We start from the raw sequence: 15,010 nt of genomic DNA on the forward strand, positions 1-15,010 counted from the left end.
TTGTTTTGTGCTTATATAAACTGAGTCATACAATATATGCCTCTTTGTATCTGTCTTCTTTCATTCAACATTACACTTGTGGGATTCACCCATATTATTAATTAGTTGTAACTTGTTCATTCCCATTACTTTATAGTATTCCATGTGAGTACTATTTGTTTTTGTTGTTGTTTTCATGCAGGCATATACTTGAAGTTTATAAAAGCAATTTATTAAGTCAATTAAATTCATAGGAAAAGCCCCTAAAAATATACAATGATTCTATTCTAACTCTGTGTTCACCATGATGCAAACATCTGATCTGTAATTTGAAACTCTAAAAGATATTATCCACCAGAAAGGAGACCCCTGAGCTGATGGCCTAACAGTTCTGGTATCAAATTCCCTTCTTCAAGCTAATAAAAGGAAGTCTGGAAATACAACTCAATGTCCTGTGAATTTGGCATGGACAGATTCCCTATGGTTCTGTCATCTTTGGGTGAATTGACAAAGTTGAAATTTTTGAACCTTCAAAGCTGAGGTATAAACTCTCAATGAATCTAGGTCTGAAATTACCCAATGGTAATTGATTGGAGCCCTATTGACCTGAACTTTATTGATCTGAATTGTAAAGACTGTCTACTTTAAATGCACTTCTGTGTCTAAATCTATCATTTTGTAAAGTGTAAATATCCTGGGAAAGAATGCCGATCAGGAGCCCAGCAGAAAGTAGAAGGCATGCTCCACTGGAATGTTGTACAAATGTGAAGAAAAGTCTATTCACAGAAACTTGGGCAGAGTTAAGAAAACTAACAAGAAATGTTGAGACCCCCAGCAATCAGTGACAGCGGGAGACTGCTGCTATCCAAGGCACAAAGGGGTAAGGAAAGGCAATAAGGTCCTGGAGTCCAGCAAGGGCTGGAGAAGTGGGAGGGGCACTGACTGACAGGGTGAGTACTGGAAATACATCACCAGGTCAAGAAGGGAGTTGGGGAGAAAACCCTCCAACCCCACTCTCCTCTTACCCCCCAATCTCTTCCAGTGCTAGAGAGCAAGGGAGCCTGTAATGCAGTCCATATGGGTCAGTCTCCCAGCACACAAAGCAGGGCAGAGAAGAGAGACGCATGGGTCTCCAGAAGTATGGGTCTCCAGAGGAGGGCTCCAGAGAAAAATGGTGTGAAAGGATAAGCTGTATGTAGTATAACCTGGCCCTAGGACATGGGGTGAGAATAACACTTAAAAGAGCATGGTAATTAAATTTGTTGTATATCTTATATTATTTTTCTAGGACCTCACCCTTGCTTTTAATTTCACAGTGTATTTTCTACACTTCTGTTTCCCTTTACATCTCTTTAGATTAACTGCTGCTTCACCTGTTACCTCTCTGTGACCTTGAACTAAATCATGACATAAACTCTTTGGCACAAGTTTCAATAATGGTACAACCGCTGGGAAAGATGTCTTTTCTTCGGCCAAAGCTACACTGTTCTCCCCAGACAGAATCATGTGTAGGTTGGAATTCTGAGCCAAGTGGAAATGCTGGGTTTATCTGACATAAGAAAAATATGCCAACCTTAATATACATTTTGGATTTTTAAAGCATTCATGGTATTTCTTATTATATAACCAAAATATTATCCTCTTGGAGGATCTCTTTCCACATCTTTAAGTTTATTTTGGCTTCTCTCAAATTGTGATAGTCATTCAACAAGCAATTTGGGGCTCTTTATATGTGAATATTATTGAAAATGTTATAAGAGATGGTAGTGCTAAGAAAGATGTTAATAAGAGGAAAACAATAAGACAGTACGAAACTAATAAGGAAATGAAACAAATGCAAAAGTGATCTGAGCTGGTGAGTGATTTGAGTAAGCATGGGATTAGTATTAGGCATCTTAAGGAAATAAAACTGTAAAAAGTAATTTAAAAGCTAACTTTTTTTTTTTAAAGATTTTATTTATTTATTTGACAGAGAGAGACACAGTGAGAGAGGGAACACAAGGGAGTGGGAGAGGGAGAAGCAGGCTTCCCGTGGAGCAGGGAGCCCGATGTGGGGCTTGATCCCAGGACTCTGGGATCATGACCCGAGCCGAAGGCAGTCCAACTGAGCCACCCAGGCACCCCAAAGCTATCTTATTTTAATGAAACGGACACTACACCATGGTGGACAAAACACCGGATGAGGAGTCAGAGGCCTTGTGCTAATCCTGGCAAATGACTTAGCAGTTCTACTGCTTCAATTTCCTACCTGTTGAGATAATAATGGAATTCATTTCTTAAATGAGATATTATAGATTGAAATTAGTTGAGAAGTTAAGTATTCTTTGTTAATAATGCAATTGCAATGTTTTAGAATTGCCTCCTGATTTAGTTTCCCTCATTGGTAAGCTGATTTTATTGCCCTCATCCTGGCCTCATTAAGGCTTAGCAATGAGGCTGGGTTTGGGAAGGAGCACATTGGTATGAAGACATTGGGCGGCCTGAGGCTCATTTTTAGCCAAAGGAAGTCCCAACTAGACAGGAAAGGAAAGTCAAAGGACATTTCTTCCAGTTCCAGCAGGTCATGGGAGAAGGCGACCGACAGGGATAGAAGAGGCCATGGAGTGACAGATGTGTGTCTCAAAATATATGTCCTCTCCAGGCTTTGGCCCCGAGAGGGTGGATATGTTAGGGCAGGGACACTTGCTTCAATTTGTTTCATTTATTCATTTATTTCTATTGTGGTGAAACACACATAACATAAAATTTACCATCTTAACCTTTTTAAATATACAGTTTTGCAGTATTTTTTTTTTTAAAGATTAGAGACACAGGGGCACCTGGGTGGCTCAGTGGTTAAGCGTCTGCTTTCGGCTCAGGTCATGGCCTCAGGGTCCTGGGATCGAGCCCCGCATCGGGCTCCCTGCTTGGTGGGAAGCCTGCTTCTCCCTCTCCCACTCCCCCTGCTTATGTTCCCTCTCTCACTGTGTCTCTCTCTGTCAAATAAATAAAAAGTCTTAAAAAAAAAAAAAAAAAGATTAGAGACACAGCGAGAGGGGGAACACAAGCAGGGGTAGAGGGAGAAGCAGGCTTCCTGCCAAGCAGGGAGCCCGATGCGGGGCTTGATCCCAGGACCCTGGGATTATGACCTGAGCCAAAGGCAGATGCTTAACAGCTGAGCCACCCAGGTGCCCCTACAGTTTTGCAGTATTAAATACATGCACATTTTTGTGTGACCATCACCACCACCCATCCCCATAACTCTTTCATTTGTAAAACTGAAACTCTATACCCATTAAACAAAAGCTTCCCATTCTCCTTTCTACCCAAATTTTCTGTCTTCATGATTTTGACTGCTCTAAGTACCTCATGTAAGTGGAATCATAGAGTCACAGAATTATGTCTTTATACACGTGTGCCCCAAAATGTAAATTAATAATTCTTTTAAATGCATTGGTCTCTTAAATTATATAGAAAACAAGATTTGGAGTTACAAACCAAAATTACAGTAATACTAACTTTTACATTAACGTCTTTTTCTTTAAATGCATTAATCTTTTAAATCATGGGGAAAACAAAGTGCAGTAACAAACCATTGGTACAATAATACCAGCTTATATAATTACCCATGTATTTATCTTTATTGAGATATTTATTTCTCTGAAAGCTCGAAGTTACTGTCTAGTGTCCTTTCATTTCACCTTGCAGGAGTCCTTTGAGTATTTCTTGCAGGGCAGGTCTAGAGGTCACAGACTCCCTCAATTTTTGTTTATCTGGGAATGTCTTAATTTCTTCCTCACCCTTGAAGGACAGTTTTGCCAGACAGGATTCTGGGTTGACATTTTTTTTTCTTTTAGCACTTTGAATATATCAGCCTACTGTCTACTGGCCTCTGAAGTTTCAGATGAGAAATTGAAATCTGCTGATAATCTTAGATTCATCTGAGGATCCCTTGTATGTGATGATTTGCTTCTCTCTTGATGCTTTCAAGATTGTCTTTATCTTTTGATACTTTGATTATAATGGGTCTCTTTGAGTTGATCTTGCTTGGAGTTTGTTGAGCTTCTTGGATATTTATATGTTTTTCATCGAATTTGGGAATTTTTCAGCCATTATTTCTTCAAACATTCTCTCTGTCCCTTTCTTTCTCCCACTTCTAAGACTCCCGTGTTCTGCTTAAGGGTTTTTTCTGACTCTTTAGGCTCTGTTCACAGTTTTAAATCTTGCTTCTTTCTGTTCCTCAAACTCAATAATTTCCATTGTCCTATCTAATAATGTGGTAACTCTGTGAATCAGTTTCTCCCCTTTCCCCAGGGTTTTGCTGTTTTCTGCTATTATTCTTTTTCAGTTGTTGTAGGCTGTCTCTGTGCTAAGGATCAGCCTGCCTTGTAAACTTAATCTGATCCTTCCTCAGGGGAGGTATGGTCAGTTTCAAATTTTCCCTGTATCTACAGTAACTTTTGAATGTCTTAATCTTTAATATCTGGCTCCCAAAAGGGTAAAAAAGTGAAAAATAAAGGAGGGGGGAGAGGGTGCCAGGTCTTTAAATCCACTGGCAGTCACTTGGGCCGGAGGGGGAGGGTTTAGCATCAAGGGGGTTATAGGTGCAACAAGAATGGTTACCTGCTCCTTTTTCTGCACCTCTGTGATCAGAAGCAGCCATCAGGGAGCAGAGCACAGATCCCAGCCATCTGGAGGACAGGGTCCTTTTTGTCCGTCCTGGCTCCCCAAAGCTGTGTGCAAGTTGCTCTAGGAGCACGTGCAGAACTGCCTGCCATGTGGCCAGGGGTGAGGGATGGGAAGCTGCTACTGTAATGAGAGCTGAAATTGACTAAAAGTAGCCACAGTTTACCATACAAGTATTCCCCTGGAAGTTGCAAGCCTTCAACAGACCCTAGAGTTCTAAAATAGTTACATCAGACAGATTCTGAGAGTGCAATTGTTGTCTAAGCGGAAACAGATTCCTGGTGCTTCCTACTCCACTATCTTCCCAGAATCTTCTTCAATTTATATTGAAGGTTTACTAAGGAGATTGTCTCACAGGCTGCCCTGACACCAACCAAAGGGCAGTTGCATCAATCTAGAAATGACCCACATTGTACTCACATTTCACTGGCTAGAACCAGTCACATGGCCACTTCGCCATAAAGCAGCTTGGGAGAAATAGAGGTGCACATAGTGATTGGTAAAAACCCATATATTTGGCTTCTGTTCACCAATTATCCAGTTGTTCCACTTTTAGAAGGACAGACAATGAGCTAAGTCCCCCAGTGAGTCATGTCCTTATAAAATCCCTTTCCTTGAGTGTGGGTGAGATCTGTGACTTGCTTCTAACCAATAGAATATGGCAAAAGTGATAAAATGTTACTCTCTTGGTTAAGTTATGTTATATAAGACTGTCTTAGAAGACTGGAAAGATAAATTCTCCTACTGGCTTTGAAGAGACAAGATGCCATTAAGTTCTAGAACGATAAGGAGTTGAATTCAGCCAACATACCGAGAGAGTGGATTTTTTTCCCTAGTCAAGGCTTCAGATGTGAATACAGTAGGCAGACACCTTGACTGAAGTCTTGTGAGACCTGAGCAGAGGTCCCAGCTGAGCTGTGCCCACATTTTCCACCCACAGAGACTATGAAATCATGTGTTATGTGTTAAACTACTGAATTAGTGGTAATTGGTTACACAATAATAGAAAACTAGTCTATTCCTGTATTTAAAAAAAAACACTCATTTTCTCCCTAAGGAAAACAATTTGTCATTTTTTTCTAGTTCTAAATTCAAGATCCTTGGTTGATGTATAGTCCTCTGTCAAGTCCAGATGTGGTGCTTTATGGTATAGTAACAACTTATGACCTAATAGGACAAGATACCTGCCTCCTGTGAAGTCCAATACATAATGATGCACACCTATAGTAAATACCACATTTGGAAAAGAAAAGAATGCAAAGATACACAGCAGTCTTTTGTAGAGTAATGCTGAAATCCTGTGGGTAGGTATTGTGATGTACCCCAGGCCTGGCGGTTTGGCAAGGTGCATGATTAAATTCTGGTTTTACCCGCAGAGAGGATCTTCTTTGTCCGTTGTTTCTCTTTACTCTCATCCTTGCCCCTTCCAGCTCTGTGAGGTTCTTCCTTCCCCATTATCTTGCCTGGCCATGTATGAAATGAGGAATGTTGGGGTGCCTGGGTGGCCCAATTGGTGAAGCATCTGCCTTCAGCTCAGGTCGTGATCCTGGGGTCCTGGGATCGAGCCCCACATAGGGCTCCCTGCTCAGCAGGGAGTCTGCTTCTCCCTCTGCCCCTCCCCTCTGTTCGTTCTCTCTCTCTTCCTCTCAAATGAATACATAAAATCTTAAAAAAAAAAAAATGAGGAATGTTATGTGGGATCTCCTTGGGAAGGGTGTACAGCATTCAAAGTCTGCTTCTTGCACATGGAAAGTTATGTTAAGTCTTGAATGGACAAATAATTTTTTTGTCTGGGCTCGTAGTTTCTTTGGTAATACAATTTTGTCTAAAATAAACTGATTTGTGATTTTTTTCCCCCAATCAGTTGCATGTGCCAGTAACTACACCCAAAACGTTTTTTGAAACATAAGTTTTAAACTTCTCTCAACTGAATGGTAACCCTGAAGCTATCTGACCACACCCTCAAATTTGATCTTTTCCATGGCTGAGTTTTACTGAGCTTTTGTCTCTCAAAGTCTTTACAAACCCCATTTTTACTGCTTGGGATCTAAAAGCAGTCAGCCTTTTTACCTCTGCAAAGACCCAAATGTCTAGACTCTCTCTACTCTCATTTATAAATTTTTGAAAACTGGTGACTTATTTCCTATCTCATCTATTTATTGTGATACTTTGCCATATGCTACCAACAGTTTCTTTTTTTATATTGTGGTATAATTGATATACAATATTAGTTGCAGGTGTATAACACAGTGATTCAACATTTATATACATTGTGAAATGATCATCATAATAAGTGTAGTTATTATCTGTCACCATATAAAGTTAATACAATATTATTGACAATATTCCCCATGCTGTACATTACATGCCCATGACTTATTTATTTTGTAACTGGAAGCTTGTACTTCTTGATCACCTTCACCCGTTCTGCGTATCTCCACCCCCCCAACCCCCCACCCTCTGGCAACCACAAATCTGTTCTCTGTATTTATGAGTCTGGGTGTTGTTTGTTTTGGTTTGGTTTTAGATTCCACATATAAGTGAAATCATGTGATATTTGTCTTTTTCTGTCAGACTTTTTTCACTTAGCATGATATCCTCAAAGTTCATCCATGTTGTCACAGATGGCAAGATTTCATTCTTTTTTATGGCTGAGTAATATTTCATTGTGTGCATGTACATCATTTTTATTCGTTCATCCATTAATGGATACTTAGGTTGCTTCCATATGTCAGCTATTATAAATAATGTTGCAATGAATACAGGGGTGCATATATCTTTTTGAATTAGTGTTTTCATTTCTATTTTTGGATAGATACCCAGAAGTGGAATTGTTAGATCATATGATAGATCAATTTTTAATTTTTTGAAGAATCTTCATATTGTTTTCCACAGTGGCTGCACCAATTTACCTTCCCACCAACAATGCATGAGGGTTCCCTTTTCTCCACAACCCCTACCAACAGTTATTTCTTTTTTATAATAGCCATTCTGGCAGATGTGAGGTGATACCTCATTGTGGTTTTGATTTGTATTTCCCCAATAGTGATGTTGAACATCTTTTCATATGTCTGTTTACCGTCAGTGTGCCTTTTTTGGAGAAATATCTATTCAGGTCCTCTGCCTATTTTTAAATCAGATTTGTTAATTTTTGTTTTTTTATTGAGTTGTATGAGTTCTTCATATATTTTGGGTATTAACCCCTTATTGGATATACAATTTGTGGATATCTTTTCCCATTCAGTACCAACTAATAGTTTCCATCACTGACTAGTTGATTCTTCCAATCACTTTCCTTAGAGCTGTTGACTTAGTGGCACAAGATAAATTATAAGTTATCATAGCAACATTTTATTGTTTTGCCACTGCATATTATTATAACCATCTTTCTAGCTTCTAATATTAGTTTCCTTGCTGCTTGCTACTGAACTCCTGAGTAAATGACACATATTTTAGGTTTTAATTATAGCAATACCCTATTTTAAGTTACCAACTTCCATTGTAGTCAGGATCGTTAATCCTGATTGATGGAACAAATAACCCCACATCTACTTATTGTAACATTTTATTTCTTGATTACATCACAGTCTTATGTCAGTTAGTCAGCTTTCCTCCAAGTGATAGTGCAGGGATCCAGGCTCCTTCCATCTTGGGATGATACCACTGCAATATATGAGCTCTGTGGTTTCAGTGAAGGTGAAGAGAATGAGAGAAGTCACATTGGATTCTTAATATCCAGAGCCAGAACTGACACCCATGATTGTTGCTTAAATTCTATTTGCCAGCAGTGATCACATGGCTATCCTAAATGCAAAATAGAATGGAAAATGTAGAGGAATATATGGACATTGTAAACACTCACACTTTTTGCCGGACCTTATTATTTGACCTCTCCTTCCCTATCCTATTAGAATATAAGCTTTATAAAGGCAGGGATTTTTGTCTATTCCCCTCACTTTTGTATCCTCAACATTTAGAAGAATGCCTGGCTCACATTAAGTGGTTATTAAATATTTACATAAGGAATATATGTAAGGGACAATCCAGAGTTTTTCACCATTGGTAATGGGTAAGAGATTAGAAGAAAATGTGAAAGGATTTCAAGCAACCAAAATAGATGCCACAAAATGTATGCACTAAAGCTCATGTACATTATTCACTGACCCTCCTCCCTCCCACAATCCATTCTAGACAAAGTTCTAAGAATATATATCTAGTCTATAGATTCCACAACAGGCTGTAAACAGGAACTTAGAATGAGATAAGATTGTCAATAAAAGAAAAGGTGATAAGTAGGAAAAATATGTGGTTCTAAGAAGAAAGTTATTTTTTAAGTACCACCACTACAAGAAAAACTGTAAAAGTCTAAGGCTATTGGTATAGAGGCAAAAACATGTTATACCTACCTAGCACCTAAGGGCATCACTGAATGACAGCATAGTAAATAAGTCATAGCCACTATGAAAATAATGAATCAGTTAGGTCTGGTATACTTTCTTTAAAATTATAGAAAAGTTGTAACATATTTGTTATATTTTGGCATTCAAATGGGCATCCTTTAGTTATTCCCCAAACTCCCTAGCTGTAATTAGCTATTCATTTCCTTATAATGGTTGATTGATGAAATATGACAGAAATGAACATCTCAAAGCATTATTGTACTTAGTCATTTCTGTTGGAATCTCCCACTCCATGAATGCTGCTATCCTGATGAGGCCTCATTTAGAGTATCAGGTTCAATAGGGGATAGATCCATGTTTTTTGGAGTCTGAAGATTATACAGTTTGGAGCCTTTTTAAGAAAACAATGTATAAGTACAAGACAATATTTAGAATTAAAAAATCACAACAGATTATAAGTTAAAATCCATTCACAAGTATCAGACATCATCAAATATAAAAAATACCATGATTTGAAAATAATTGCCTAATATATTTTATAATATTTTTTCCTACACTTTGCATACTCTCTGTTTTCTTCTTCATGTAAAAAGGATTCTGTCACATTTTGTTCTACGGCATTAATAGATATCTCAGTCTTTCCATTAGCATAGTTGACTGAAATGTGTTTTTATTATTGATAGTTTAGAAGAGTTTCTTTCCAGTCATTACTGGAAAAGCCATATACATTTTTAAGATTGTTGTCGAATATGGAAAAATTTCTTTCCCATATAATAAGATGTGGGGGGATTTTCCATATTCTTTTTAATGTCAATTTTTTAAAAAATTTATTTTATTTGAGAGAAAGAGAGAGTGAGTGAGAGAGAGAAAGCACAAGCAGGGGGAGTGGCAGGCAGAGGGAGTGGGAGAAGCAGGTCTCCCTGCTGAGCAGGGAGCCCGATGTGGGGGCTCGATCCCAGGACTCCGGGATCATGACCTGAGCCGAAGGCAGACGCTTAACTGACTGAGCCACCCAGGCGCCCCTCCATATTCTTGTTCTGGATCCATGTATTTCAAATATTGTCTACCCCATTACCTGTATACTTCCGTGCTGGATCCTGAGAGACACATTCATTTGCTGATAAGGTGTCTGGCCCTCCACCTTATTGTCACAACACCCGGTGATCAGATGATAGCAGGCCTTCAAGCAGCTGGAATAAATGTCACTTTAACTATGGGCTGTAATGCCCACAGACCCCACATATTTATTCCACTTGACAAACTCAACTTCCCCTTAGCCAGATCCCCAAAATGCCCACAACCACTCTGATGTTTCAGAAAGGAAGTTAGATGAAAAGACACAGCAGTCTCTTGAGATTAAAATATTTTACTTCCAAAGCCTTACAGAAATATAAAGCCACGTGAACATACTTCTTGGACTCTTCCTGTGGTGTTAGAAGGAGCTTGAAGTTTAAGTTTCTTGGAATCTGCCTTTGGGTTCAGCTTTGGACATTACACTTCAGGGGGAGTGTCCACAAACTTGAGCATGTCCTTAGTAAGGAGGTAACCTAGTATGGTGAAGAGTTAGGACAGTGTCAGATAATAAGCATCTAAGGGCCATGTGAAGATCTTGGAAGACACAATTCAAGTGGTCCACAAGTCTGTCTTCCGTACTTGGAGTCCTGTGAGGGGAAAAAGTATGATGACTCAATATTAGGAATCATCTTCTAGTGTTATGTCAGTTTCAACATAGAATTGACCAGCGTGTGAAATATGAGTTTTCTTTATGGGAATGGTTCAAGGCAAGGCTAGGTGAGAACCTGCCCTGGATCCTGTGAAGCGGAGACCCAAATTAGGTAACGGTGGTGATGGGTGATGGGGAGTACAGCGTGAAAGAACCTAACCTTTACACACTTTCGGAAATCTGAGATTCTAGGATGACTTTGCTATTAATCTTATTTGATGCCTTAGCCTCAGGTTTTATGCTTGACATATAGAAAATTTTAAAGATAGATGGGGCTGCTTTTTAGGTAAGAGAAAAAAAACAAGTTTTTTTTTTTTTAAAGATTTTATTTATTTATTTGAGAGAGAGAGAGAGAGCACATGAGAGGGGGGAGGGTCAGAGGGAGAAGCAGACTCCCTGCTGAGCAGGGAGCCCGATGCCGGACTTGATCCTGGGACTCGAGGATCATGACCTGAGCCGAAGGCAGTCGCTTAACCAACTGAGCCACCCAGGCACCCAGTTTGTTTTTTTTTAACGTAAGGGCAGCAATAATGATCTATTTTAGTGCTATTTATTTTTATGCTTTTTTGTTTAAGGCAAGATTGTAACGTAGTGTTTAATCAATACAGGAAGTTAAGGGTTTGCAGGTGTAGGGTTGCTGAGTCTAGAGCAAGTTGTAGAAAGAGAACATCATGTGGGATCTCTTGGGATCCTGATTCTTCCAGTAGGAACAAAAATAGGACTTTTTTTTTTGCCATGTGCTGGGGGGTTCATCAATTCTGTGGAATAGCTTGGCAATGGATAGATCTCTGGGAATAATGAGTCAGAGCTTTTTTTATGACAGGTGACAGGACACAAGTGAAACTGATCTAAGGAAATTAAGAGTAAGGGGATTTATTGGCATCAGGGGTACAGACAAATTTGCCTCCTGAGGCTCAAAAGACATCATCCTCTCTCCCTCAGCTTTCCTTCCCTTGAAGTTGGCTTTCTTCAAGTGGTGGTACTTGTTATTAGTGGCTTATTAGTTATCCTAGTTAAAAGAGCTGCTTTTTTCTGAACTGATTCAGCAAAAGCCCCAGATGGCGTTCCGGGACCAACATCACAGAACCAATTACTATGGTCTGGATATGATGATTGGTCAGTTCTGGGGAGTGAGGATGGGAGGTGTCATGATCCTGAACCATAAAGACTCCTGGGCAAGAGGGAGGGGTAGTTCCCAAAGGAAAATATAATTCCTGTTAATAGAGAAGGGGGAGAGATGGATAATACTGAAAGCACATAAAATTCCAAAATAATGGATATCCATTATTTGGGGGAGGGGGCAATGTTTGGGAGCTTCCTCCACAGGGCTATAGTTGTTAAACCGTAAAATCAAGTACATCTTTTCTCCCACATCTGGATAGATACCATGCATAGTGGGCAATAGCCTTACATTTCGGCTTTTTCAGTCTTTCCCCTAAGTGGGACTGAGTCAATGAAGATGCTACAGAAGAAGTAAATAGAAAGCTGAAAGTATTAATACAGTAATTTTTAATTTAGTTCCCTCTTTAGGCAAAGTAGCTCGGAGCGCTTCCAATAATCCATTTTTTAATTGTGACCACACCCCGTATAGGTGACGAGTATTACCGTCTTGCCCTTGCAGTTGGGGAAACCGAGGCATGACCCTCCTCCATTCAGTTTTTCGGTAGGATTTAGGAAGAGTCCTGCTTGCATGACCTCAGAGGGTCTCCTCCTTCCTCCACGGCGCCTCTCAGAACCCTCATGTCCTTCGGCGTCGCAGGAGAGCAGCTCGGGATCCTCCGCAGCCTCGGGATTCGTCCTCCGCCCAGCAGCACCCGCCCCGCTCTCCCGCACCTTCCTCAAGAGGTCCAGCTGGCCAAGGTCTGGCTGTCCCTCCCGTCCTTCCCCCGGCCCCCCGCCTCCCTTTCCCCGGTCCCCGACGTGCAGGAAACCCCCAGCCAAGTGCCCCGCAGGAAGGTGCGGGCAGATGCTGCTCAGGCGTCTAGCGGGAGGGGCGCCGGCGCCGCCAGAGGTGAGCTGGCCGGCCCTGCGCTCTCCCAGGGCCGGGGCGCAGGGGCTGGTTGGGGCGGGCGCCCGGGCCAGCCGGGCAGGAGGAAGGTGGCGGCGGGAGGGAGGCCGGGCGACGCGGCGGGGAGCGGCGAAAGGGGAGACGCCGGCGGGCCGGCGCGCTGCTCGCGGGCGACACCAGGAGAGCGAGCGCCAGGGAGCCGAACGCTGCGGAGTCACTCGGGGACGCGCCGCGCCCCGCCGGGGCCGCCGAGCTCGGCCGTAAACCTCCTCGCGGCGCCCGGACCCCCGGCGCCCTCTCGAGCGCGGGCTGGAGACATGGCTTCGCGCGTCCCCGCCGCGGCTGGTGCTGACTCGACACAATCGGCGGGTCGCGCGGGGGGCGCGGCGTAACCCGGGGGTGGGCGGCTGCGCGGAGCCGCCGGAGGAGCTCCGAGTGTCGCTGGGAACGAAGGAAGATGCCAGTACAAAGGCGAGCGGAGACCCAGCCCGCTGCGGAGGGCGGCGGGAAGAGTCGCTAAGGGGCGCGCCGAGCGCGCTCTGCTCCTGCGCCGCGTCTCTCCCGTCGCCGCCTCAGGTCGCGGGGTCGGGGGCGGCAGCGCAGGGTCCCTTGCCGCCCTTGGCAGCGGCCGCCGCAGCCGGGAGCTGCATGCGACGCGCGGCGGCGCCCCCGGCCGCCTGCTTTCCCCGCGGCGCGCGCGGACCGGCCGGAGGGCGCCGGGGCCCCGGGTCGGGTCGACTGCGGGGGCGCCCTCCCGCCCCGCGGCCCCGTTCCCACCCGCAGCTCGCGACGGCGGCGGCGCCGAGCCCCAGGTGAGTGCGTGGCCAGGGCCCGGCCCTCGCGCCGCAGGTACCGGACGGCGGGAGGTGGCTTTGTTTTCCTTCCTCGCGCTCCGGCGCGGTCATTCATTTGACATTTCGGCTTCCCCTGCCCTGAAATGCGGGTGAGAGGCACGGGGACGTGTTTCGTGGTTTGATTACCCCAGGGAGCTGAGACCTTTGGGTCCATTTGAGCATCACTTTAGGGAGAGGGGGCTTCATTTCTTTTTGGTTAGGAATGTATAGTGAACATCCTCTGCTGGGGCTTGGGGCCTGGAGGAAACTGGGGCTGCAGATTTAGACGTAGACGTTTCCGAGGACGTGCGACTGCAGAGGGTGGCTCTTGCATGCCTGTCTTTTCCTCCCTTTGCAGTGCTCAAGTGTTTTTCCTTGATAATTATCAACTTTAGGAACATCTTTACAGGCACGTTTCTTTCTTTTAGAGTTGGAAGTCTTTGGAGACAAGACAGAGAGCTCACAGAGTTACAAGGGATCGATATTAAAGTTCCAGAAGGCAAGCATCGGCGATCATCATAGTTAGAGGTGGACGGTAGGCAAACTTGCTGGGAGGCTTTACGTCTTCCTGGTCTGTTTCTGCTCTCACTGCCCCAGAGTCAAGCAAACTCTGAATTCTCGTGTATGTACACCTTTGTGAAAGTGTGAAACTTGTCTTTTCTTGAACACTTTTCTGTACTTTGGCTTTTAGAAGAAAAAGATTTTAATGTAATTAGTAGCGTCCTCTGTTAGACCTGGTGAAATTTCATGTATGCGTTTGTCTTACAAGTATGATTTTCGTTTTATTATTTCTTCTGTTCCCTCAAGGGTTCATTTCTTCGTTGCCTAGAGAGAGCTTCCCCCACCCCCCTTCCTCCCAACAGATGGCTCTGTATGTTCTGAGAGGTTATCTTTAAAATGACACTCACAGTCCCTATAAACAGAGAAGGATCAGTTATTAGGCTTATCGTTGGCATTATTAAAGCAAGAGGCCTAATCTGGATGGGGATATTATTAATGGTGTGAAAATCTGGAGCTTGCTAATCTGTTTGGTCATCAGAAGATTCCTGCAGGGATTGTTTATATAGTGTGGGAGACAGATGGCATCCCTAGCAGACAAGAGAAGCCAGGCATAAAGGGTCATTGTATCTTTCAGAAACTATCCACTTCACTGTTTGGAAGAGGGGTAGGGTGGGGTGGGGGGTGGGGAAGACATCATTTTGATCTCCCAAAGGAGACATAACCTTATCATCCGATCTCCTAAACCAGTTAATTTCTTCTTTCTTTGAACATTTAAAAAGTCATCATTAAGCTATTTGTTTTGATTATTTGTTTGGCACATTTTGGTCTTATTTGTAATCATGTGAAGCAGTTTAAACAGTTTTCTTAGCAAAAATGTCTTTGAATTTAAGATTATTCTACC

General features: G+C 42.7%; 1 protein-coding gene across 7 annotated transcripts in view; it reads left to right on the top strand.

The window, feature by feature from the left end:
- Positions 1 to 12,573: 12,573 nt before the first annotated feature.
- HECW2 (HECT, C2 and WW domain containing E3 ubiquitin protein ligase 2) overlaps positions 12,574 to 15,010 on the top strand; it is a 357,621-nt gene continuing 355,184 nt past the window's right edge. Inside the window, exons 1-2 of one of the 7 annotated variants that reach the window (XM_032405716.1) lie at positions 12,644 to 12,778; positions 14,037 to 14,143. The gene's annotated coding sequence lies outside the window, so the exon portion shown is untranslated. The other 6 variants (XM_032405702.1, XM_032405743.1, XM_032405753.1 and 3 more) reach the window with 6 other exon arrangements.

This window comes from Phoca vitulina, unplaced genomic scaffold, assembly GCF_004348235.1.
Source record: "Phoca vitulina isolate PV1807 unplaced genomic scaffold, GSC_HSeal_1.0 scaffold1, whole genome shotgun sequence".
Classification (NCBI taxonomy): Eukaryota; Metazoa; Chordata; class Mammalia; order Carnivora; family Phocidae; genus Phoca; species Phoca vitulina.